The sequence below is a fragment of the Canis aureus genome, chromosome 2, assembly GCF_053574225.1.
Source record: "Canis aureus isolate CA01 chromosome 2, VMU_Caureus_v.1.0, whole genome shotgun sequence".
NCBI lineage: Eukaryota > Metazoa > Chordata > Mammalia > Carnivora > Canidae > Canis > Canis aureus.
The window spans coordinates 77,880,920-77,905,276 of NC_135612.1; the positions used below are offsets into that span (position 1 = coordinate 77,880,920).

The 24,357-nt window shown below is 33.3% G+C and overlaps 1 long non-coding RNA gene across 1 annotated transcript in view; it reads left to right on the top strand.

Moving 5' to 3' along the window:
- LOC144291024 (uncharacterized) overlaps positions 1-21,439 on the top strand; it is a 43,750-nt gene extending 22,311 nt beyond the window's left edge. The window contains exons 5-7 of the long non-coding RNA XR_013358467.1: positions 8,775-8,841; positions 9,739-9,800; positions 21,397-21,439. This is a non-coding gene — a long non-coding RNA (uncharacterized LOC144291024). The remainder of the gene's footprint in view (positions 1-8,774; positions 8,842-9,738; positions 9,801-21,396) is intronic.
- The last annotated feature ends 2,918 nt before the right edge of the window (positions 21,440-24,357 follow it).

Here is a 24,357-nt window from a genome sequence, read left to right on the forward strand (position 1 = left end):
AAATCTTTAAATAATTTTAATTTTGAGGAGAATATGAAACGGTTTTTATTTCTTCTAAGAAGAGATCACCTAGAGAGAAAGAGTAATGAGGCAAGACTGGACACAGAGCTCAATCATTTATTCGTGCAGCTGTAAACTTTTTGATAGAGTAACTGTAATATATCTTACAGTAGATTAGGCACTGGTATTCAGAGATGATTACATCAGAGTTCTTATCCTCAAAAATGTAATGTGTAACACAGGAAACATCAAGTTAATATAATATAAAAGGATCTATTAAAGTCAGAATCCAAGTGTGTTGTTTATATAACAAAAGATTTTGCTTGGCAAATCCCAGAAACTTAATATAGAAAAGGGCTGACAAATTTGTTCTTTAAATAACTGGTTAGTAAATATTTTCAAGTTTGCACACCATGTGGTCTCTGTCTCAACTGTTCAAGTCTATCAATGCAGCATCACAGCAGCCAGAAACATAAGTAAAAGAATGGATATCATGCTTCAGTTAAACTTTATTTACACAAAAGATGAGATGGATTTAGCCTGCAGACCGTAGTTATGCCAACCCCTAATGTAGGAGTTAATTAGCGGATTGTATCTGAAAGAAAAGTAGAAATTTCCCAAACATATACATACGATCATGTATAATGTTCTTTTTTCTTTCCTGTTCTAGTGGATTCCATGTAAGTATAGACATTGTTTATTCATTGCTCTAACTTTAATGAAAAGTGCTTTATGTAGAATAGATGCTCAGTAAATATTTGTTAAATGAATGCCTACTGTTCAGCTGATGGTGGGGTTTTCCCCTGGAAGTCAATAACATTTGCAGAAGATTCCTACTAGCTTACTCTTCGAATTTTTAATCAAGAATAAGCATTGAATTGTATTGAATATTTTTTCTACCTCTATTAAAAAGATCCCTTTCTTTGTCTTTTAAAGTCCTAAGATAGGGACACCTGGGTGGCTCAGTGGTTGAGCGTCTGCCTTTGGCTTAGGTTGCAATCCAGGGGTCTTGGGATGGGGTCCTGCATCAGACTCCCCACAGGGATCCTGCTTCTCCCTCTGCGTGTGTCTCTGCCTCTCTCTGTATGTCTTTCATGAATACACAAATAAAATCTTTTTTTTTTAAATAAAGTACTAAGATAAACCATTCTTGCATTTCTCAAAATAATACATTCTAGACATGCATGGTGGTTAAAAAAAAAAAAAGTCTACAACACTTTGGCTCTATTTCCATAAAAAAAATGGGGATCTATCCCCTACCCCTTAAATATGGCAGTCTTATAACTGCTTTGACCAATAGAGTACAGCAAAAATGGCACTGTGAGGTTTACAAGACTAGTCATAGAGAACCACCTTGGCTGCAGGGACACTTATTTTTGAACTCTTGAGCTACAGTGTAAGAAATTCAACCGTACTGATGTAAATTTATGTGACTATATGGAGATGCTCCAATGGATAGTTCCAACGGTGCTGCATCTGACAGCCAGATGCGTAAGTCATCTTGCATGGCTAACCTCATCGGTACTTCAGATGACAGCAGCAGGGAGTGTATATAACAACAATATTTATATGCTAGGCAATGGAATAAAAACTTTACACAAATCAATTTTTTTCACTCATGCAACAATAAAATCATTATGAAGCTGATATTATGCCAATTATTTTATTATTTTTTTAAAGATTTTATTTTTAAAGATTTTATTTATTTATTCATGAGAGGCAGAGAGAGAGAGAGAGAGAGAGAGGCAGAGATGCAGGGAGAGGGAGAAGCAGGCTCCACGCAGGGAGCCCAACGTGAGACTCGATCCCGGGTCCCCAGGATCAGGCCCTGGGCCGAAGGCGGTGCTAAATCGCTGAGCCACCCAGGCTGCCCAACCAATTATTTTAAATATGTGGGAACTGGGACATAAAAATTGGCAAAGATCACACAATAAGCATTAGAACCTGAAAATACCTGATTTCAATGACCATGACCCTAAATAGTATCCACTGGTTTTAAATGTCTTTGATTTCTTTAAATTATTGGTGGTCCAGTTAGGTTCTTTGTTGTTGATTTTGTTAATTTTGTTTATGCATATACGTAGCTCATTTTGTTTTTCCTAAAATGTTTCTTATTTCATTTGGATTTAAAATTTGTTTACAGACATAGAATACACCCATTTCCTTTTGAAGGAAGCTCATTTAAAGAAATGTTCCCTAATTTTACTTTGCTGAGTTTGATAGTATATTTACATCTTTTATCATTATCTTTATTTATTTTTTATTTTTATAAATTTATTTTTATTGGTGTTCAATTTGCCAACATAGGAATAATACCCAGTGCTCATCCCGTCAAGTGCCCACCTCAGTGCCAGTCACCCCCACCCCCCGCCCACCTCCCCTTCCACCACCCCTAGTTCGTTTCCCAGACTCTTATCATTATCTTTAAAAGTGAGGCCCCATTTCATCATAATATATATAATTTGCATTCTTGCTACTACACTTACTTTCATGTTTCTATGGTTGGGCAATGCACATTCCTAAGAAATCCTTTCTGTTCATGGACTAAAAATCACCTACTCTCACCAACTGTTTTCCCATGTCTTTTCTGTTATATCTATATCTATATCTATATCTATATCTATATCTATATCTATCTATATCAGGAAAGGAAAGAAGGAAGGAAAGAAGGAAAAAAAGAAGAAAAAGAAAGAAAGAAAGAAAGAAAGAAAGAAAGAAAGAAAGAAAGAAAGAGAAAAAGAAAGAAAGAAAAGAAAGGAAAGAAAGAAAGAAAGAAAGAAAGAAAGAAAGAAAGAAAGAAGAAAGAAAGAAAGAAAGAAAGAAAGAAAGAAAGAAAGAAAGAGAGAGAAAGAGAAAGAAGAAAGAAAGAAAGAAGGAAAGAAAGAAGGAAAGAAAGAAAGAAAGAAAGAAAGAAAGAAAGAAAGAAAGAAAGAAAAAGAGAAAGAAAGAAAGAAAGAAGAAAGAAAGAAAGAAAGAAAGAAAGAAAGAAAGAAAGAAAGAAAGAAAAAAGAGGGAAGAGGGATGGAGGGGGAAGGGAAGGAGGGAGGGAGGGAGGAAAGAAGAAGTGAAGGAAGGAAAGAAACCCTCTTCTTTACTCCACGATTCTTCATTTTAGCATTCAACCATGATGCTGTTTCATCCAGGTTAAAAAACAAAGCAATAACAACAGTAAAGAATTTCTTTTGATTCCACTTCCCTTTTTCCTATCCCCTATTTTTCTTCTCTACTAACAGGAAAGCTCCTCCAAAGAGCTGTTTTTATTGCTGTCTCAAGTTTCTCTCCTTTCATTTTTCAAAAAGCTATTTCAATCACACTTTAACCTGACCTGCCCTAGTAAAAGTCAAAAATCACCTCTACGGCATTAAATGCAAAAGTCAATTCTCAGTCCTCACCTTTATTAACCTATTGGTAGGTTTACAAAAAAGAAATCACTCTCCCTTTGTTGAAACACTTTCTTTATTGGCTCCAGGACACCATTTACTGCTCATTTTCCTCTTTCATCTTCAGGTCTTTATTAGTATCGCATGCTGAATTATTGTCATTGCTCCAACCTCTAAATTGAGAATTGGTCCAGTGATGATTTACTTTTATATTTTATAGCTGCACTAATCTCCTTGTATAATTTAGTCCCAGTGTTTTAAATATCATTTATATTCTGATAACTCTAAAATTTATTTCTTTCCCAATTCTCTTGAACTCCTAACTTACATATCTAACAGTGAACTAAAAGTATCCAAGTGGATATCTTATTGGAATATTAAATTTATTATGACTTTAAAATGAACTTTGTGTGTTCCCCATTCTTGTTTCTCTAAGAATCTTTCCTGATTCTCTAAGAATTCTCTAAGAATCTTTCCCCATGCTTCTACTTGCTCAAGTGAAAAAAACTTAGGGTAATTCTTAAATCCTTTCTCTCAAACCAATTCAATATGTCAAGAATATCATTGCATATACCTTCAAAATGTAAGGAAAATATCAATGTCATCTAGTTTAAACCATCATCATATTTTTCCTAGAATATTGTAATAGTTTTGTAACTAGTCTTCTTGCTTCTTCTCTGGGACACCTGTAGTTTTTCAACCATTAGCCAGAACAACAACAAAAATCTGTTAAAATATTAAATATAAATCACATCCTGTCATTCCTCTTTTCATAGTCTTCACTCATAATGGCCAAAATCTTAACAGTGACTTTTGAGGATACATGTTATCTGACTTCCTTCTTTCTTACCCAACCCAAGCTATTTCTCTGACATCATATTCTACTAAATTATTTGTCTTATTCTTAATCTCCAACTACACAGGCCTCTGACTGTATTTTGAGCTGTCCAGGTAATCCAGTAGCTACCATTCCTTTTGCCTGAAATGTTCTTTCCCCAGGATATTGTTTCCTCACTTCCTTAGTCTTTTAATCCAACATCCTACTTTCAAGGAGTTCTTTAATGGCTAAATTTGGAGTTTTTCCTTGCCTTCCCCAATTTTTCCTGGCCCACTTTCTGCTTTTTCTCCTTAAAATTTGTAAGACATTTTACTTATCTTACATTGGTTTTCTCCCCTCATAAGCTTAATGGGTTCCTGTGCATTTTGTATACTACATTTTCTCCAATGCTTAATTTTTTTTTCAACATGGAAAGCAATCAATAATCATTAAATGAACAAATCTGGAGTTATTGTTGCAGACGTTTCCATATGTTATATTAGATCTGTTGTGTGAATCGTTACTTAATACTTGTTAAGTGTTTACACAAGTGTTACACAGCACTTATTGTAAATTTCACTAGAATTCAATTTACTGGTTGCTTCCTTTTTTCCTTTTACTTTAGGTTATCTTCCTCCTAATATCAATTCACTTAGCATTTATTTTGCTGAATTGCTCACAATTCTACAAAAATATCATGTGTTATTTGTAAGCATTTTAAATATCTGAATTTTCAAAATTATTTCTATTTTGCTTTGATTTTTGAAGAGGTTCAGAATTTTTAAAAGATATACGATTCTATGTTAAAAATCTTCTTTCCTTAGTACTTAAGTCAAAATTACAACACTAAAATGTATTCATTGACAGGGAAGTGGAATTACTGGACTTGACTTTAAGGTTTATGACTAACCTAGCTTTTTGTATGGTTGACTTCTTGTCCCTCTGAAAGCTGGAGTTCACCAGAGCACTGTTCCACATTTTTCTAGGGTAAAAAATGTCACCTCTGAATATCTCTAGATATAGATATTGAATTATTTTTGAAGTTACCATTCTGACATTTAGATTGAGGGGGAAAATAGCCACTGACTATCTTAATTAATTATCCTTTTCCATTTTCTTTTAATCCAGCTTCATTCTCTATGATTAAAGGATGTTCCTCCATGTGTTATTAAAAAAAAAAAAGCACTTGTTAAGTGACCTCTATTTGATTATATGTTGTTTCAGACTTTGTGATTATTTAGATCAACATTAATCCTGCTTCCATCTTATTTTATATTTCACAGAAATGTATCAATATTTCTGTCCATTATTTAAACAGTATTTAACTTTGTGGGATGATTGACTATTTTAATGTTATTTTTAATTTTATTTAAAATTATATCTTTAATTTTGTTTCATTTTGAGAAAGGAAGATACAGTTGGTCATGATCTCAATCACATATCTAAGTCTGTCTTTTGATTCCATAGCATTTTTTACCACTTAATTGGGGGATAATTGATAAACAAAAAAATGCACGTATTTATTATATACAACTGGATGAGTTTGGGTATATGAATACACCTGGGATACCATACCCATAACCAAGGTGACAAACCTATTATTACCTACAAAACTTTCTTTGTGTTCCTTTGTTTTTGTTTGTTTTGTGGTAAGAACACTTAATGTATCTAGTCTCTTAAATTTTTAAGTGCTCAATATCATATCGTTACTTGTAATTATTTTATCATATCTGCTTTATCAACTCATCCATTAGTGGCAGTTAGGCAATTTTCCCTATCTTGGCTATTATAAATAATGTTGCAATGAACATAGGAGGGCATATTTTTTGAATTAATGTTTTTATTTTCTTCAGATAGATACCTATTAATGAAACTGCTGAGTCATATAGCAGCTCTACTGAATAAGAGAAAATGTTGAAAAATCATATACCCAATAATGGGTTGATACTCCAAATACATAAAGAACTCATACAACTCAATAAAAGCAACAAAAAATGGTTGAAAAATGAGCAAGAGACTTCGAATAAACATTTTCCAAAGAGAATATATAGGTTGTCAACAGGCACATTAGAAGCTGTTAAGCATCACTAATCATGAGGGAAATAAGAATCAAAACCACAATGTGATATCTCCTCACACCTGTTAGAATGGTTATTATCAAAAAGACAAGAACTAGAAAATGTTGGTGAGGATATGGAGAAAAAGAACCCTTGTGCACTGTTTGGGGGCGAATGTAAATAATTGCAGCCACTGTGGAAAACAACATGGAGGTTCCTCAAAAAATTAAAAATAGAGCCACTCATTGCCCTTTATTTTTATTATTATTATTTTTAAATTAGCAAACCCTGATTCAAGGTATTGGGATTTATTGCAACACCATACATATTAAAACATCTTTATATATTTTTTCTTCATTACAAATTACAAATATACAAACAAATTCTGTCAAAGTCAACATCTTTCATATTGGAAACAACTATAGAAAACTTACACTCTAATTCCAGCAATTAAATTGCTGTTCCCCATCTGCCAGTAAAAAAAACTGCACATAAATACAGCTCCTGACAGTGAAACCACAGTATTCACATGGAACATTTTTCTAAAGCAGTAGTGATGCTCAATTCTGAGGAAAAAAAAAATCTGTGTAAAATTCAGAGAACTTCATGGTAGTTCTGGGAAAATTAGAAATAGGAGCAATTCTTTTCAGCCATATTTTAATTATAAACTCCATGATGGTCTTCTCTCAAAATAAATAGTGAAGTATTAAATTGTCCCCTGACTGGTCAGAGCAATGTACTCAACCCAGCTGAATGCAAAAAATAATGGTCATATTTTTTTTTTCTTGTCAGAATGAGAAGGGTGGTCCTTGAGCAACATTGTTTCAAAATAAGAATTTAGTCCCAGGGAGAGCTATCTGCCCCATAGGGATATTGAATATGGACAGATACTGGGAGTAATACCCATCACCTTTTAATTTAGCTATTTGAGTTATTTGTACCATGGATGAGAAAAAGCCACAAAGGAGAAAGAGCAAACATCTAGGGTGCACCAAGGTTAAGAGGCAGATAGGCAAAGGGAACCCTTGAGAGTTGAGTGTAATAAGAATCAAGATAGAAAAGTTTTTAAAAATTGCATTCCAGGAGTTCAGATCTTAAGAGATATTTAACATTATATAATAGAACTCAGACAGAATCAAGAAGAGTCAGCTTTGACACAGTGTTTGTGACTAGAAGGCATCTTGATTGTAAAATATGATACGTTTTAAATAAGTTAGTAATACAGAGACTAAAATACTGTTTTTAGTTGGTAGCATAAATATATTATAAGATTTTAGCAAGTTTTTGTTGTAGTTGTTGCCCTTTTTAAAGGCTAGAAAGGGCTGTGTGTACTTGAAGATTGTATATAAAGTGGAGGGAAAAATTAGAGAAAGAAGACTGATAATTGAAAGTGTTTACAAATCTATAATTAAAACAATTCATTTTGTAAAGTCTGGGGCATTTGTTCTTCAGAGATATCATTGAAAAAGGAAGGTTAGTGAAGGTGTCCACAGTGAATGACAGATCTGATTTTGGATTTAGGAACAACGATCATTAGCCAAAAGTAAAAAAGAGTTGAATTAAGTAATATAAGTAATATATATGATTCATTAAAACTTTAGGACTCTAGGAGGAAGGGAATGCTGGTGTTACAGTTGCCTGTTAGAAAAGATACATCGTGAGCTATGAAGAGTTTGGATTGTAAGGAAGAAGGAAGACTGAAAAAAAAATTAGAGTTGTCCTAGCTAGAGGGAAGGAGGAAGACTAAAACGCTAGAAGATGGAAGACTGAAAAAAAGTACTTATTAGAGTTGTCCTGGCAAAAATTTAAAAGGGACTTAACCAGGGCAAAGGCAAGAAAATGAAAGTTTATAATCTTGTCTGGATAGCTTCCTTTTATTTTCAATTTCTCATTCAATGACTTTTAAAAAGTGTTTTTCCTAAAATTCAGAAGGAATATGATTAAAAATTATTCTTCCTCCCAAATTTCTCATCCCTTACTGTATTATTCTGCTCAGACTACTGTGATAAAATACTACTGTGTGGCTTAAAAAACAGAAATTTATATCTCATAGTGCTGGAAGCTGGGAAGTTCAAGGTCAATGTGCTTTCAACTTAGATTTCATTCCAAATCTTCTCTTGGCTTGTAGGTGCCCACAATCTTGCTATAATCACACAACTTCTTCTTTATCAACACAAGGAAAAAGAGATCTCTTTCTCTCTCTTCCTCTTTTAGGTATTCTGAGGAGTGGAACACAAGACAATGTTTCTATTAAATATTCCCACATCTGAATTCCCCTTTAGGAGAAATGATAGGTAACTGAGGGTAGAGCCTCAAAGCCAGATGGTGGAGTCATGAATGGAGTTATACGTTTTGAAGTTATAGACTTTAATATCTAATATTATTAATATGCTGGGTTTCAGAACTGACCCTATATTCCCTCCCACTGTCTCACTTTTAAAGAGGAATATCTGTAACTAGGATCCTATACTTCTCCTACCATTGTATTTTGGGCATAGTTAATGTTTTCCTGTTTCACAGGTTTACACATCGGGATTGCATTTGCCCCAGGATGGATCATACCCGGAGTCTCACCCATATGACATAGGTAATATAGACAATGAGATTTGAGTATTTTGAACTGATGTTGTAATGAGTTGAGACATTGGGCATGCTAAGATTGAGTTAATGCATTTTGCATATGACATGCCCACTAATCTTTGGAGACCAGAGATGTAATATAACAGACCGAATAATTAAATCCCCACATCTCCAAACACATCTATATCCTAATCCCCAAAACCTGTGAACATTAACTTGCATACCTAAAGGGATTTTGCACATAAAGATCTTGAGGTAGGGGATCCCTGGGTGGCGCAGCGGTTTGGCGCCTGCCTTTGGCCCAGGGCGCGATCCTGGAGACCCGGGATCAAATCCCACGTCAGGCTCCCGGTGCATGGAGCCTGCTTCTCCCTCTGCCTGTGTCTCTGCCTCTCTCTCTCTCTCTGTGACTATCCTAAATAAATAAATAAAATATTTAAAAAAAAAAAAAAAGATCTTGAGGTGGAGAAATTATCTTGGATTATCTGGTAGGCCCAATATAGGGTTCTAATAAAGAGATGAGTAGGGCAGGACAGTCAAAAGGTGTTGTGATTAACAGAAGTACCCATTAGAAAGATGTGACTGTAGGCAGGAGACAACCAATCAAGAAGAGAGGGTAGTCTCTAGACACTGGAAAAAGAAAATTATTCTCTTTCCTCCAGAAGGAATGCAGCTCTATCAGCACCTTAAATGTAGTCTAAAAAGATGCAATTTGGACTTTTGACTTTCAGAACTGTAAGGTAATAAATTTCTTTTGAGCCACTAAGTTGGTGGTAATCTAATATAGCATCAATAAGAAACTCATGCAATAGGCAAACCTCTCACTCTTTCAACAAAAGGGCTTTCTAAATCACTTTCCTTTACTTCAAACTTCTCACTTTGTCATCTCCTTTTTTACCTTCAGCATAAACCTTGACATCCTACATTATAAGTGAGATAATTATCCAGAAAATCCTTCAACTTGCTGTAAGTAACCTGTTTCATATACAATTCTTATATGCAAGTCATATACACATTTAATTTTTAAAGATTTTTATTTATTTATTAGAGACACAGAGATACAGAGGGAGGCAGAGACACAGGCAGAGAGAGAAGCAGGCTTCATGCAGGGAGCCTGACGCGGGACTCGATCTCGGGTCTCCAGGATCAGGCCCTGGGCTGAAGAACTATTAAAGAACTATTTAAAAACTCATTAAAGAACTATTTTAGACTACATATACAAGTCAATGGAAATATAAAAGAGCCTGCCAATTGTGAGCCAACCTGGACTAAAGGAGGTTAGTGGTACTAAGATACACATACACACACAAGTGATGTGGTAGGAAAAGTAGGTTCTAGGGTTAAGATGATAACTACTCTTGGGCACACGACATAACTATTTTTCCTGAGTACCATATACACAATAATCAAAAGTTGGAAGGAAGAAGGTCAGAGTGAAGAGTATAATCTATTCCAACATTTTTTCAATGTAGGAACATAACCTGTGAAAACTAAAAGACTTATCCAGATCAATATACATGTAAGTGGTAATTCTAGGACAAAATTTTTTTTAAGATTTTATTTATTCATGAGATACACATAGAGAGAGAGAGAGAGAGAGAGAGAGAGAGACATAGGCAGAGGGAGAAGCAGGTTCCATGTAGGAAGCCGGGACTCGATGCTGGGGCTCTGGGATCACGCCCTGAGTCAAAGGCAGACGCTCAACCGCTGAGCCACCCAGGCAGCCCTAGGACAAAATTTTAAGTCATCTGACAGTAATTTGTTTTGCTTAGGTTCTAGTGCTTTTTTTATGTTTCTGTATTCAGAATATTTTTTCTTGAACTATCTCTAAAAATTCCCTCAAGTCAGTGCATTAACTTCATTAACTAATTTCTACTCAGAAATGGTATTTTATACTCTGTTCTATATTAACAGAATCTATCATTCAAAAATGATGAATTTAGCTCATTGGGAAATTGCATATTATTTACCCTTCATATAAAATATTTTTGTCACTGCAATTTTGAAAGTCAGATAACCTATCATTACTCACTACACGTTGCCAATAATGATGGTCACAACCTTTGCTCCTTTTCAACAACTGTAATTTTGTGACATGATGTTATATACACTGTCTATTGTTTAATTTGAAGCTTTCAATATCAGTAGACAACTCAATTTACATTTCAGACTAGATAGCAATGCATACAGTCTTTGCAGTATTTAGACCATAAGCTTATACAATCTCTATGTGTGGTCTCAAATGCCAATAATGCAGAAGTATTCATAGCTATCTTCATGTTATAAAGTTTGTATTTATACTTAAAAAGAAGTCAAGCTAATACCAACAGACAACTGCATTATAGCTAAAAACTATAAAATTAATTTTACTCTACTTCCTTAAAATATATACATACACATGATTATGAAAAATGTATCTCTATTAAATCAATATAAAAATACTTGTGGAATAAACCAAAATTAGATGACATATGTAGTGCATCCAATTATTTTCCCTGAATGGTTCTAATTTCATATATATTGTTCTATATCTCCATAATTCATTAAAATTTCCCAACATTGTCATAGCATTGCGGGTACATATACTATATAGTTGGGTCCTTGAATGTCAAAGATACTTTTATATACTAGAGGAAAACTTCTATTAACATTTATTTAGTGCCCCAAAACTATGTCTAATTAAACTATTGACAACTATTTTCTTAGAATCTTTAATTATTGATTATACATTGATTAATAAAATCAATATACTTGAATAATAGAAAAGGCAAGCTAAATGGAATTTTCAGACACCAGAAGATATATATTATTTGTGAAATATTAAAGTGTTATTAATGTTACCCGATTAAAAATATCTGCACAAATGTTTATAAAATGTTCACTACTTTTCTTATAACTGCCTTACTATAGTTGCAACTTTTGTAATCTCTAATATTTAGGGGCACCTGGGGTGGCACAGTTGATTAAGTGTCCACCTCTTGATTTCAGGTCAGGTCATGGTCTTAGGGTTGTAAGATTGAGCCTCATGTAGAGCCCTCCATCAAGCCCCACATCTGACTGGAGCCTATTTAGGAATCTCTCTCTCTCTCTCTCTTCTCTCTCCCTTCATCCTCTCCCCTTTCTCCCTCCATCCCTTCCTCTTAAAAATAAACCCCCAAAACAAAAACAAAAACAAAAACAAAAACAAAAACAAAAACAAAAACAAAAACAAAAACAAAACAACTCTAGTGTTTAGATAAATTTTCTAGGTATCATTTTTTTTTGTCTCCTTTAAGACCTGGAATTTATGGCATGGTCCAAATTGACTCAAATTGCACTAGGTTGTTACTCTTCAGACAAAAATCTCTACTTGATATATATATATATATATATATATATATATATATATATATGATATAATATATATATTTGATATATTAGAAATTCTGGATAATTGTCTTACAAGTAGATTTTAAATTAAGAAAAAAAGTTGACTTTTCCATAATGTAGGTGTTCTTAACTTTTGTATAGCTGGTAATACCTGGCATATAGTCTTGTCATGATTATATATAGAGCTGATTTATTAGCATTGTTAAAAATGTATATTTTTCTCATTTGTATTTTATAATAATTAGTAAGGGCTATTATAATCAGAAAAGGTTTAATTTCCTATGAAATGAGAAATTGTGCCTGCATATTAACTCTCATCTGTTAGGATGTTTGTCTAATTTATCATTTAAATATATTTGCCCTCTTTCTAATTAGTTTCTGTGTAACATTCGCCAACATAATCCAGTAAATTATGAAATGGGAAAGTGGGATTCTTTCAGCTTTGTTATTTTTCAAGATCATTTTGACTATTTTCTGCCTCTTGCATTTCCATATGCATTTTACAATAGTTTTGTAAATTTCTGCAAAATATGTAGCTGGGATTGTGTTTATCCTAACTTTCCTGTAGTTGGAAATTTCATCGACATGTATCCTTTTCCACTACAGTGATATATATTATATCAGGCTGCCTCTAATCCATGAAGGTATCATTCCTAAGATTTGATTATTCTCTTTGATCAATAACAATGCTAGCAATATTTTATAATGACCTGTGAAAATTACATTTTAATGATAAATATGTAAATAGAGATTAATATGTTGATTAAAAGATTTTTTCAATACATTCCTATATTTTTACTGATGTAAAAAATATACTCGTTGCTTAAAAAACACATAAATGATAAACTTTGAGTAGAGACAAATATAAATTTAGTGAATCTTAAATAGTATTTAGGATCTTCATATTTAGTGTAGAGGAGTAAAAGATAAAAGAATAGTTAAGAGACAGAAAAATTTTAATTTTTAACATTTTAATAATGGAATTTATATAAAAAGAAAATGGAAAGCAGCTGACTCTTGGTTGCAGCTCAAGTCATCATTGTGGGATCAAGCCTGGCCACAGGTTCCACACTCAGCGTGGGGTGTGCTTGAGAGTCTCCCTCTCCCTCTGTCACTCCTCATGCTTGTGCTCAGTCTCTCACTATCTCTCCCTAAAATAAATAAATAAAATCTTTAATTTTTTCAAAAGTTATGTTTTGTTGTCTAAATGTCTCAACTTCTGAAAATATTTTTGTAATATTAAAAAATTATAAACAAATTATGTTTAGTGTTGTATAACATCCTAATCTCAAATAGTTTTGTTATTATGAAAGCAGCTCATTCTCTTTAATGAATATGTGGGGTACAATGCTGAATTATATTAATAAATTATTATAATTACATTCAAGGAATATGAATAATATTAACATATTCATTTTTTCTAAGACTTTTATTATCTTTTCAGTTGCTAACCATACTGTTGAAATAGTTCTTTATTTTATGTACTGTAGGAACTTCCTGTGTTATTACATGTGTTTCACCTGTAGTTGGGTATTAAGTACTACTCTGAGATATTTTTAAATCTGTGATATTTTTGGTTTTTTTAGACAAAGTTATTAGTTGGTACATCATATTTTGAAAATGCCAAATAAATATTCACAATTATCATAATTGAACAGAAAGAAATTACTTTTAAAATTTGAACTTCAGAGTGTAATGGATTATTCAAATTAAAAAAAATCTTTAATTGTCCTAATTGGTATATTATCACCAATTCATAATTATAAATTATGTTTAAATAAGTATGATGCATGCCTCATTTTCTAAGCAAAGTTAGATTAATAGACTGTACTTGTAGATTTAACTCTGATTTGTCAAAGGAACAAACTACTGGTTCTAATAATAATAAAATTAATTTTGATTATATGCCTTAACATTCCTATTTCATCGTGTGTTTTGTCAAATGATATGATTTTAATAATGTGCTTCTGGAATCTACCATTATGAAGGAAGTGATTATTTGAGAATTTTTGTCACCTGGATGATATAATTTTATTTCTAGCTGACAGTACCAGAAGTCTATTTTTAGAGAGGTGACCTATTCCTCAAGTGGACATCTATAGTAGGAATGAAGAATGGCTGATATCACCCATAAAATAGCCTTATGTTGTTTATGAGGCAGTGAGTTAAAATGGTAGTATAAGCCTTGAGGGCAATGTTGTAGACATCAATCTTAAAGTATGTTCTGCTTGTAATAAATATTGACTGCATCATAGATTGGTCTTTCCACTCATAATTTTTGGAACTCTAGTCCCTTTAGTATTTATGCCATTTTTTGATTTAAGAAAGGTATTCATGGAGGAACATTAATTCTTTTGAAATCACTAGCATGACCCCCCTTCCTACACAAATGCAAAGTAATTCAGCCAATGACCACAGAATCATCTAGTTTAATCTCTTATTTCATGTTTCTGTTTCACCTATACTCATCCCAATAGGTACTCCCGTTATCACTGGAAAATATTACAATGATAAGAAATATCTTTTTCCTTCAATGAGTGTAGAAAATAGAGGTAAGGAATGATAAATGGATTTATAAACCATCTCGTTTCAAGAATACCATGTCATGCTGATTAATAACTATAGCTCTGTTTATAAGACCAGAGTGCCAAAATTACACTTATACTAGTGACTGAAATTAATTATTGTGTTTACTGAAGGGTGGGAAATTTAGAAGAATGTTTAAAAGAGAGAGATGGAAACAATAAAGACTGAGTCTTAAGGTGAGATATCCTGTCCCTAATTAAAATGAAATAAGTATGATTACAAGGAAATATACTATGTTAATAAAGAAATATTTGATAATAGGTTAATCCATAGACTATAATGAAAATGATAAACATACTACTATCCAGAATGAGTATTTTATGCTATAACTACATAGCAAGCAGATTTCTGTCTTAGTCCATTTGGGATGCTCTAATAAAATACCATAAACTGGGTAGTTTATAAACAACAGAAATTTATTTCTTACAGTTTTAGAGGCTGAGAATTCCAAGATCCTCACATGATAGAAGGGACAAGGGAGCTCTCTGAGGCCTCTTTAACACAAGGGCACTAATGAATCTTGAAACAGAGCCTTCAGGACTCATCTCCCAAAGGCTCCTCCTCTAAATTCCATCACATTAAGGATTAGGTTTCAACCTACAAATTTTGTATGGAAACAAACATTCAGTCTATAACTATAGTACTTTGACATTAGCTTGCAGTGCACCTTCAGTAAGTAACTCATAGCAGGCCTTAGAAGTGTGTGACAGTTCTAGGAATCTGGATTCATGTCTATGCATTCCTAACTTGTTCTTGTCACACATGTCATAATCTACACTGGGATGTCTGAATTTTGCTCCAGGGTTTTAGTAATTTAACTTTCAACTTTCATCTTCCTTTAAATATATCAAATTGCCATGACATTTAGATTTGGTTGAAGTATTTAAATGAGTTGTGTAATGGTTTTATTTTTAAATTCAATATTTTTAATACCTCAGAAATTAAATATGCAACTACTTACATTTCTAACAAAAGTTTTGGATGTCAACCTAAACATATGTGAGGGGATATGTATACACAAATGTTAAAAAATATATGTATAGATTCAAATATATATGTGAATGTATGTATACATGCACACACAGAATTCTTGAGCGAATATTAAGGCACAAGAACTCTAAAAGTGACGATTTAAAGGTTATTAAACACTTTATATTTCTTAGTTAGAGGATCTTAAATGGAGGTGAGAGTATGGTCTAGGTACCTTGAGAATTTAAATGCAAACTTTATGATTTGGTGGGTTTTTCAAATTATCTTCTTATTAATAATCACCATGAGGTTCTCAGATCAGTGAGCCAAAGTAGTATAAAATTACCTTATTATGTATCTGTAAAGTGCTGAGCTGGACCAAATTTCTCTGTCTTTACAAAGTAATGATATAATAAAAACTAAAATTTACACTCTAAATTTATTAAGATTTTATTGGTCTTTTATGAAAAGTATAAAATGAACACATGAGAAATGTCTTTGCTTTAAAAACATTCTTTGAAATACAGTCACCTTCCTTTTATGTTGTAAAGTCTTATTAAAATTTAATTTATAAATCATACATAGAAACTATTTCTAGAGACAAAAGTTATTTTTCATCAACAATCTGGCTAGGTTTTTAAAAAAATATTGTTTTACTTTATTGTGGTAAGAACACGTAACATTAGATATCTCATTTTAAAATTTTAAGTGTTGAATATATTATTGTTGACTATTAGTACTATGCTGTCCAGAAAATTTCTGGAGTAATTACTGATAATGTAGGACTTACTATAAGTAATTACTGATAACGAAGGACTTACTATAATCATGTTGCTAGTTGTTTCCTTTAGTATTGTAGTTTTGGGGTGTTTTTTGCCTTTTTCTCTCTTGATGTCTTCTTTGTATTTTGTTGATTTCTTTTGTATTCATATGCTTTGATTTCTTCTTCTTTTCCTTTTTTTATAACTTCTATAGGTATATATTCCTAAGGGCTTACATGAAACATATTTTAATTATAACATCTGATTTTAAGCTGACATCAATTTTAATCATATGCAAAAACTCTACACTTTACCCCTTTCATCCTTTGTTATTGTCATGATTTATATTATTTATGGTTTGCATTTTAAAAAAATATTTCTAAATTTTTTATTTGTTTGGGAGAGAGAGGGAGAGAGAGAGAGAGGTGTATGAATGGGGGTAGGGCCAGAGGGAGAGGAAGAAGCAGGAGCCCAATGTAGGGCTTGATCCCAGGACCCTGAAATATTGACCTGAAGTCAGATACTTAACCAACTGAGCCACCCAGGCACCCCAATAGTTTGTATATTTTAGTATATGTTTAAATTTATAGTTATTTTAATACTTTTTTTAACTTTTTATTAAAATTAAAAGTAATTTACCCACTACCCTTACAGTAATACAGTGTTCTATACATGTTTACATACCTATACCAATGAGTTTTATACTAACTTATGCTATCATTTTGTTGTTTAGTGTCCTTTCATTTCAACTTGAAAAACTCTCTTTAACATTTCTTGTAAGACAACTTAAATAGTCATCTCAACTTTTGTTTGTCTGGAAAAGTTTTTATCTCTCATGCTAGATGTAACATTCTACAATAACTTTTTTTTTCTTTTAGTACTGTGAGTATATCATCCCAATTCCTTTTAGTCTACATGGTTTTTGCTGATAAATTCACTGATAGTCTTATGGTGGGTGGGTGGGGGTCCTTTGATGTGTATATTGCTTTTCCTTAGTGTTTTCTACATTCTCTCTATGTCTTCTGACAATTTGATTATGATGTGTCTGTCTTAGCCCATTCAGGCTACTATAACAGAATGCTATGGACTAGATGGATTATAAACAATACAAATTTATTTCTCTTATTCCTAGTGGTTGGGAAGTGCAAGATAAAAGTGTCAATGCATTCAGGATCTGATGAGAGCCCACTCTCTATTTCGTAGACAGGTGCCTTTTCACTGTGTTTTTACATGGTAGAATGGACAAGACAACTCTTTGGAGTCTCTTTTGTAAGGATATTGTTTCCACTTAATAAAGATTACACTACCAGGGTATAAGCATCTCTTAAAAGCTGCACCTCCAAATACCATCACACTGGTATGAATTGGTATGGGATATATTCATTCTACAACAGTGTCTCATTGTGTATTTTTTTCAGTTTTCTTTTCTCCTTTTTTAAAGATTTCATTTATTTATTCATGAGAGACACAGAGAGAGAGGCAGAGACACAGGCAGAGGGTGAAGCAGGATCCCTGTGGGGAGATCGATGTGGGACTCAATCCCAGGACCCCAGGATCACTCCCTGAGCTGAAGGCAAATGCTCAACCACTGAGCCACCGGATGTCCCTCCTTCAGTTTTCTTATCTATTGTCTTTTGGGCTTCTTAAATGTGAATATCTCTTTCTTTCATCATATAAGCAAGTTGATATATGATGCTCAGTGTGATAAGGAGTGTGAAGAAAATAAACTACTGTATAGAATGAGTTGAGTTGAGATGGGAGTTGAAGAAAGTACAGAGTAATAGCATGTACAGAGGCTCTGAGATAAGAGGTAGCATTCAGTGTCTGAGGAACTGGAAATAATTCAGTGTGTTAGGAAGTTGTAGGAACGATGATGCAAAGATGAGCATATAGAGTTAGATAGTGAGTATGTCATGAGTGTCATATAGAACTTTGGACTGTTTTTTTTTTTTTTTTTTTCAGAACCATGGATAGATACAGGAATTAAGAACATTTGGGAGATGGAGGATGACATGATCAGATTTGCATTTTGCAGATACTAGATTAGAGGTGAATGCAGGGACATTAGTCCATTGACATTACTAGCTCTCTAGATGAAAGATGACTAGTTTGGCATATGTTGGTAAGTGACAAAAAATGGCAAGCAGTGAATAGAATGAATATCAAAGAATGAAAACTTACAATGCTGTTTCATGAATTAAATATGAAACATTGAGAAGTAAGAGCAATCAAGAGGATTTCTTGATTTCTGCTATAAGCAGTTGAACGATTTACGAACAGAAGTACTTTCTCCCTAGCCCCTTCAAAATATAAACTACATCCTAAAAATGTAAAACATATTCTTCTAATTACAGGGTGAAATATTAGCCACAATGATTTGTTAAGAAACAGTAACTTCCCCCAACATGTTTACTTATTTATTTTTAAGCATATTACAAAATTGTGACCTGGGTTTTTATAGTTCACGTTGAGTTTAAGAGTAATGAGTCTGGCCCATGCTTAAAATTTGTGTGAGATTTTTCAAGTCATGCTGTATACAATTACAAAGGCTTTATTTGGCAGGCCTTAGCCAGGAAACCTGCCCTCCCACCAAACTGGTGCACAGCCAATACACTGCAATCTCTGAAAAGAACTGCAGTCAAGGACTCGGGACCTTCTAGCAGGTCATGCTCTTATGTATTTTTGCATTCTTAGCTTAGACACCTGCATCCCCAGGTCTCTTTATCTGGGACCTTTGGCACAGAGCCTCTGTGAGTATCTCTGCCAAAGTCTCTTTATGAGAAGAGGAGGGAAAAACCTTGAAGAAACTATTTTTTCCACTCTGACTCAATACCCAGTACTTTTCCACTCCTAACCCTTCTCTCTTACTCCCAACCACCACCCAGGGGCCAGAAAACTATCAGAGAGTTTTGTTGCAGATTCCCTCAACAAAGTAAGACACAGATGCAATGATCCCAATCTGTGTGGATACATCAGACCCTTAACTAGTGTGCCATTCCATGGGAGAAATGAAACAGAAGAAATACTTTTTCTGGTTTGGGTCTCTTGAATTACTTTTGTGATTATAGGTTTCAATATTACTTTCATTTTGGCTCATTATTGCTTTAATAGACTGCTCTCGTGGCTCAGCTCTCAGTTCTCACTCTAGCTCAGCTGAGCTCCTGACAAATAGCTTACATACACTTCTTTTACATACAGTAACCTGATTTTACATAAAAAATGAACCTTTACTTAATAATATCTGTACTTTCAGAGTATATGAAATCATGAAAGGGGAAAATACATTCTAATATACAACTTATACTGAATTTTCAGAACAATTGTTTTTGGGAAGACTGCTGCATTTTGGAATAAAACATGTTATTCTATTCAAAAAAATGTATGTCTCATATTTATACATTAAAAATGAAACTTCAAAGAAAAGTATTTATGAATCATTTTTTGGTAAAATTCCCTGGAACACTGCCATGCAGTTAAAGGGTCATATTTTCTAGTGGCTGCCATACAGTACATATATATGTGTTAGCACACGTATATGCACATAGATGTGCATGTATATATGTATACATATTTATATTTACATAGATATTACTGATTCTAATAAACAACCAGAGAGAGACCTGCTGCTTAAAATGAATGATTGATCCTGACCCCTCATTTTCTTTGTCTACATTTGGCTTTTCCTACCTGGCTTCCTGGGAAATCTAATTTGTGTGCTACATGGGATTGATTCTATTACAATATTTTCACTGAGTTTCTCTTTTTCAGTGCCATTTTTCTCATAGTTGTTATGATTGCAATTTTTGGTGAATTTTCCCTCTTTGTGTTCTATTTTGTATTTCCCCAAAGCAGTGAGTCATTTTGGAAGTGTTGTGTAATTTGTTTTGTTCAGCAGATTTCTTGCATGCATGTACTGTGTATTTAGCTTCTTTCAACTCTCCTTCCAAATGTGGCTTTCTTCTGGTAATCACTTTCACCTCCTTCATTCAGTTCACTGTTTGATGGCTCAGGCTGGGATCTTTTCTTGCTGTATTCATTGTTGTGTTCCAGATGCATAGAAGAGTACCCGAAAACATACTATATGTTCAGCAAATACATGTTGAAGCCATTGATTAAAGTGAACCTTCTTTTCCTACTTCAATTTTTCGTGTTGTCTTATGATGGCTTACCAAAATACTTACTATTACTTGCTCAAAACTCTTGAATTTCCCTATTTGTGCTGCTGCTCTTTGTAGTTCTCTAAATGCACTGCAGCTTTCTGTGCCTTTGTTACTAAACCAATAAAGGAAACTTTAATTATACCTCAATAAAAATAAATAAATAAATAATGGCACTTCAATTATTATTTTAATTTTGAATTAAAGAGTTGAAATTAAAAAGTTAGTGGATTAAAAATAGTTTTTATTATTTAATAGATGAAATACACTTTATAATTTCTAATGTGGTGTATTGTTCTATAGCTTTGTTCCTAATCATTCTCTTAACAGCTTATAATTCAATAATGCTTGGTTTTCATTCTCACCTCTCTAAAGACCTGATTATCCCAACAGAATTATAAATCCCAGAAAAAACTGAAACATCAAAAACACACATTCATTTAAAACTACCAAAATATTTTTTCTCTATAGCTTAAGTAAAATATATAAACATTTACACATACATATACACATATATACATAGATATGCTTAACTTAATGTTTAGTATATGCATTATATATACTAAACAACATATACATCTTAAATATATTCTGTAGTTCAGATAAGTATGATGTATTTATATTTTCTTAATAAAGAATTGCCTGTTCTCTTAATATTTGTTGCTATATATCAGTGAGATACAGGATTTTTGTTTATTTGTTTTTGGTTTTGTTTTTTAGATTCTGTTTAACATGCGGCGGAGGAGCCTGGTATAATCTCCATGTGAGTTGTTGTATGTCAATCTGGCCTAGGCTTACTTCTCTACACTATATAGATGGACCCAGTGATTAGACAGACATAAAGTTGTTCCTTGGGTATACTGCCCTTCACAATTGATAGTGCTTTCCCAAGTTAAACACAAAGAGACGTTAAGTACAAAGCTGCCTGATACAAACAGGATAGTCAAATTTCACGAACATGGTTATTTTCAAATAAATAGGACTAGCTAAACCCTTAACTTATAAGGCTCATTTTGTGGTGGAGGGAAACAGATGCATAAGAGTAAATAGATAAACTGTATGATGTGTCAGATAAAAGCAAATGCTGTGGAGAAAAATTAAGGGATAGTTTGAGTTTCTGGAACTGAAGTTGTATGTTTGGAAGGGTATTTGATACCTAGAAATGTGGTCATTCAAAACCTTAGTGTGAAGGTCTTCCTTGAGCAAAGAATTGAAGATCAGTAAGTTATTTATGTGGATTTCTTGAGGTGCAGTGTCATAAGCATGGCTGGCTATATAATTTTGGGAAAGTAGTGTAAAATGAAAATGAGGATGTCTTATTCAATAAGCATGAAAGAAGCTTTTACTTTTGTCTCATAATCTATCTTAACTTGCCATGGATTTTTTATTTTCTACTTGACATTACACTCCATTGGGCATAGCATACTTGATGTGCAAGTACAGACCTTCACAAGCCCCTGAGGCTCAATCTTACGACTTTGTGCACTAACTTTCCTCATTTCTGCATCTCAGCCCCCACTAGGGGTGGAAGATGGCAGTGATTACTGGGTGGGGACAGAGAAATGGGTGCTTGAGGATCAATTTGCATACAGAGGGGAGGCAGAAGGATGGATCTCACAGGAGCCAAGACTCCAAGTCTGTAACATATATACTGTGTTCTCATTGCACTTTATTTATAAAATATACATTCGAAGATAAAATTACTAATAATTTCAAAGGGTGACTGTAAAGCACTAAGCAGGAATCAAAAATGAGTATACGTGTTTTCAAAATAGCAGTTTTAAGTAACAGTACGTTTTAGAAGGGTCTTTAACCAAGTTTGGGGAGGGTCAAAGGAAGAGCCTTAAGGGTAATAATATTTAAACCAAGACCTAATTTATAAAATAGAACTTGGTGTTTGGCTTTCCAAGCCAGGAAGAAAAGATGATGCAGAGACAAGGTATGACCTGATGAGAGAAGCTTACAAGGGCTAGAGTTGAGAGAAAGGCAGGAAAGAAAGCATGGCATGAGGTGAGGCTTGAGGCATGATGAAGCAAGGGTTGGCTGACCATGTGGAGGATGACATGTGTACTTGATGGTGAAAGCTGCAAATGTTTTTAAATCACTCTTTATTTTGGGGGTAAGGTTAATAGATAAACTACTTTAAATGTATTTTGAAGGAGAGATATAATTTCTAAAAGCACCAATACTCCTTTCTTCTTGGTTTGCAATGTTCTATATTTTTAAGTAAGTTTCTTTGTCTAGATTGATAGCATACCCTCATTTATAAAAATGCTGATCTATGACAGAGACTTCTAATCTTTAAATAATGAATTTTAGTGACCCATGAATCTAATTTGAAAGGTGCTATAACATTGCAACACAGTACAGTATTACGATCTAGTTTAAAATATTCAGTATCATTATGCCTTTAAATGTTCTTAGGAATTAGGTTGATTATACAGGAGCATTTGCTGAGCGAGTCCAAGAATGTAAATGATTGCTTGGATGGCTAACTGCAGCTTGAATTATTTCAGGAAAGATAGAACAGGGGAGAATGACGAAAAGTTTAAAATTTTCCAATCTCTATAGGCAGCTGTCATTTCAGCTTATAATCTTTGTATAATGGGCATTTGAAGTGAATTTTGCTGCTTTAACGTTCCCAGCTGATGTGGAATATTTCTGGAGCCTTGCGATCATTCTAAACATACAGCACAACCCTCTCTAGGTTTCAAGAGTTGCCACTTGTCACCTTTATATCCCCAATCAGAAAAAAACTGCAGAGAAGCATTGTACTTCATCATGGAAATATTTGAATTACATTTCCCTTAAGGACAAATATTTTATCAGTCGAATAAGACAAAGAACCAAATTTTGGTTTTTAATATACATATGAATGTAATTTGTACTGCATCATGAGTATCTTTCATATCAGATCAGATCTGTATTGCTAACAAGGTTGCACACTTTCATTTCGTGAGTACAATGATAAATATACAACCAATCCCATCACAAGTGTTGTTTCCTCATTATTCAGTACTTTCTGTGTATGGAGACAAAGTTTTACAGTGTGCTCAGCATTAAAATGAATTATAGTACAACCTCCCGCATTAGCATATAGTCTTAATTTTAGGTCTTAGTATAAAAATGTAAATGCCTCCGAGCCTTTTCTTGAACCAGTAACTTTTATCTGCCATTGTTATTCCCTTGTACACATAAAAAAAATTCCCTGTGCTAAAATAGCATTGGTGTAGACCAAGAAATAATTATTTTATACCTAACTTCAGCAGAAAAATATCAATGCCAATTCCCCTTGTACTTGAATACATTTTAATATTTTCCAAAGTAGCATCTTTGGCAGGAACTTGCAACTTGCATATCCTAATGGTCTTAAATGAGTACTAATATAAATATTAATTGACGGTTCGAATAACATCTTCAAATAACTGTTCCAAGGCTTCATTTTCTAAGACTGGCTATGACTTAGCTGTTATACAGTAAGATCTCTAGGACTTTGCTTCTTAACAGTGATTAGTCATTTCTAATATCTGAGGTTATTGTAACAGGTATGGGCAAAATTGGTCCATTAACCCCTGCATCTTACTTTCAGAACACACAAAAATATATATATATATAGCTCTAGCTACAAGAGTCAGCATTCAAATTCTTCTGACACACATCTGTGACCAATGCTCTTTCGGA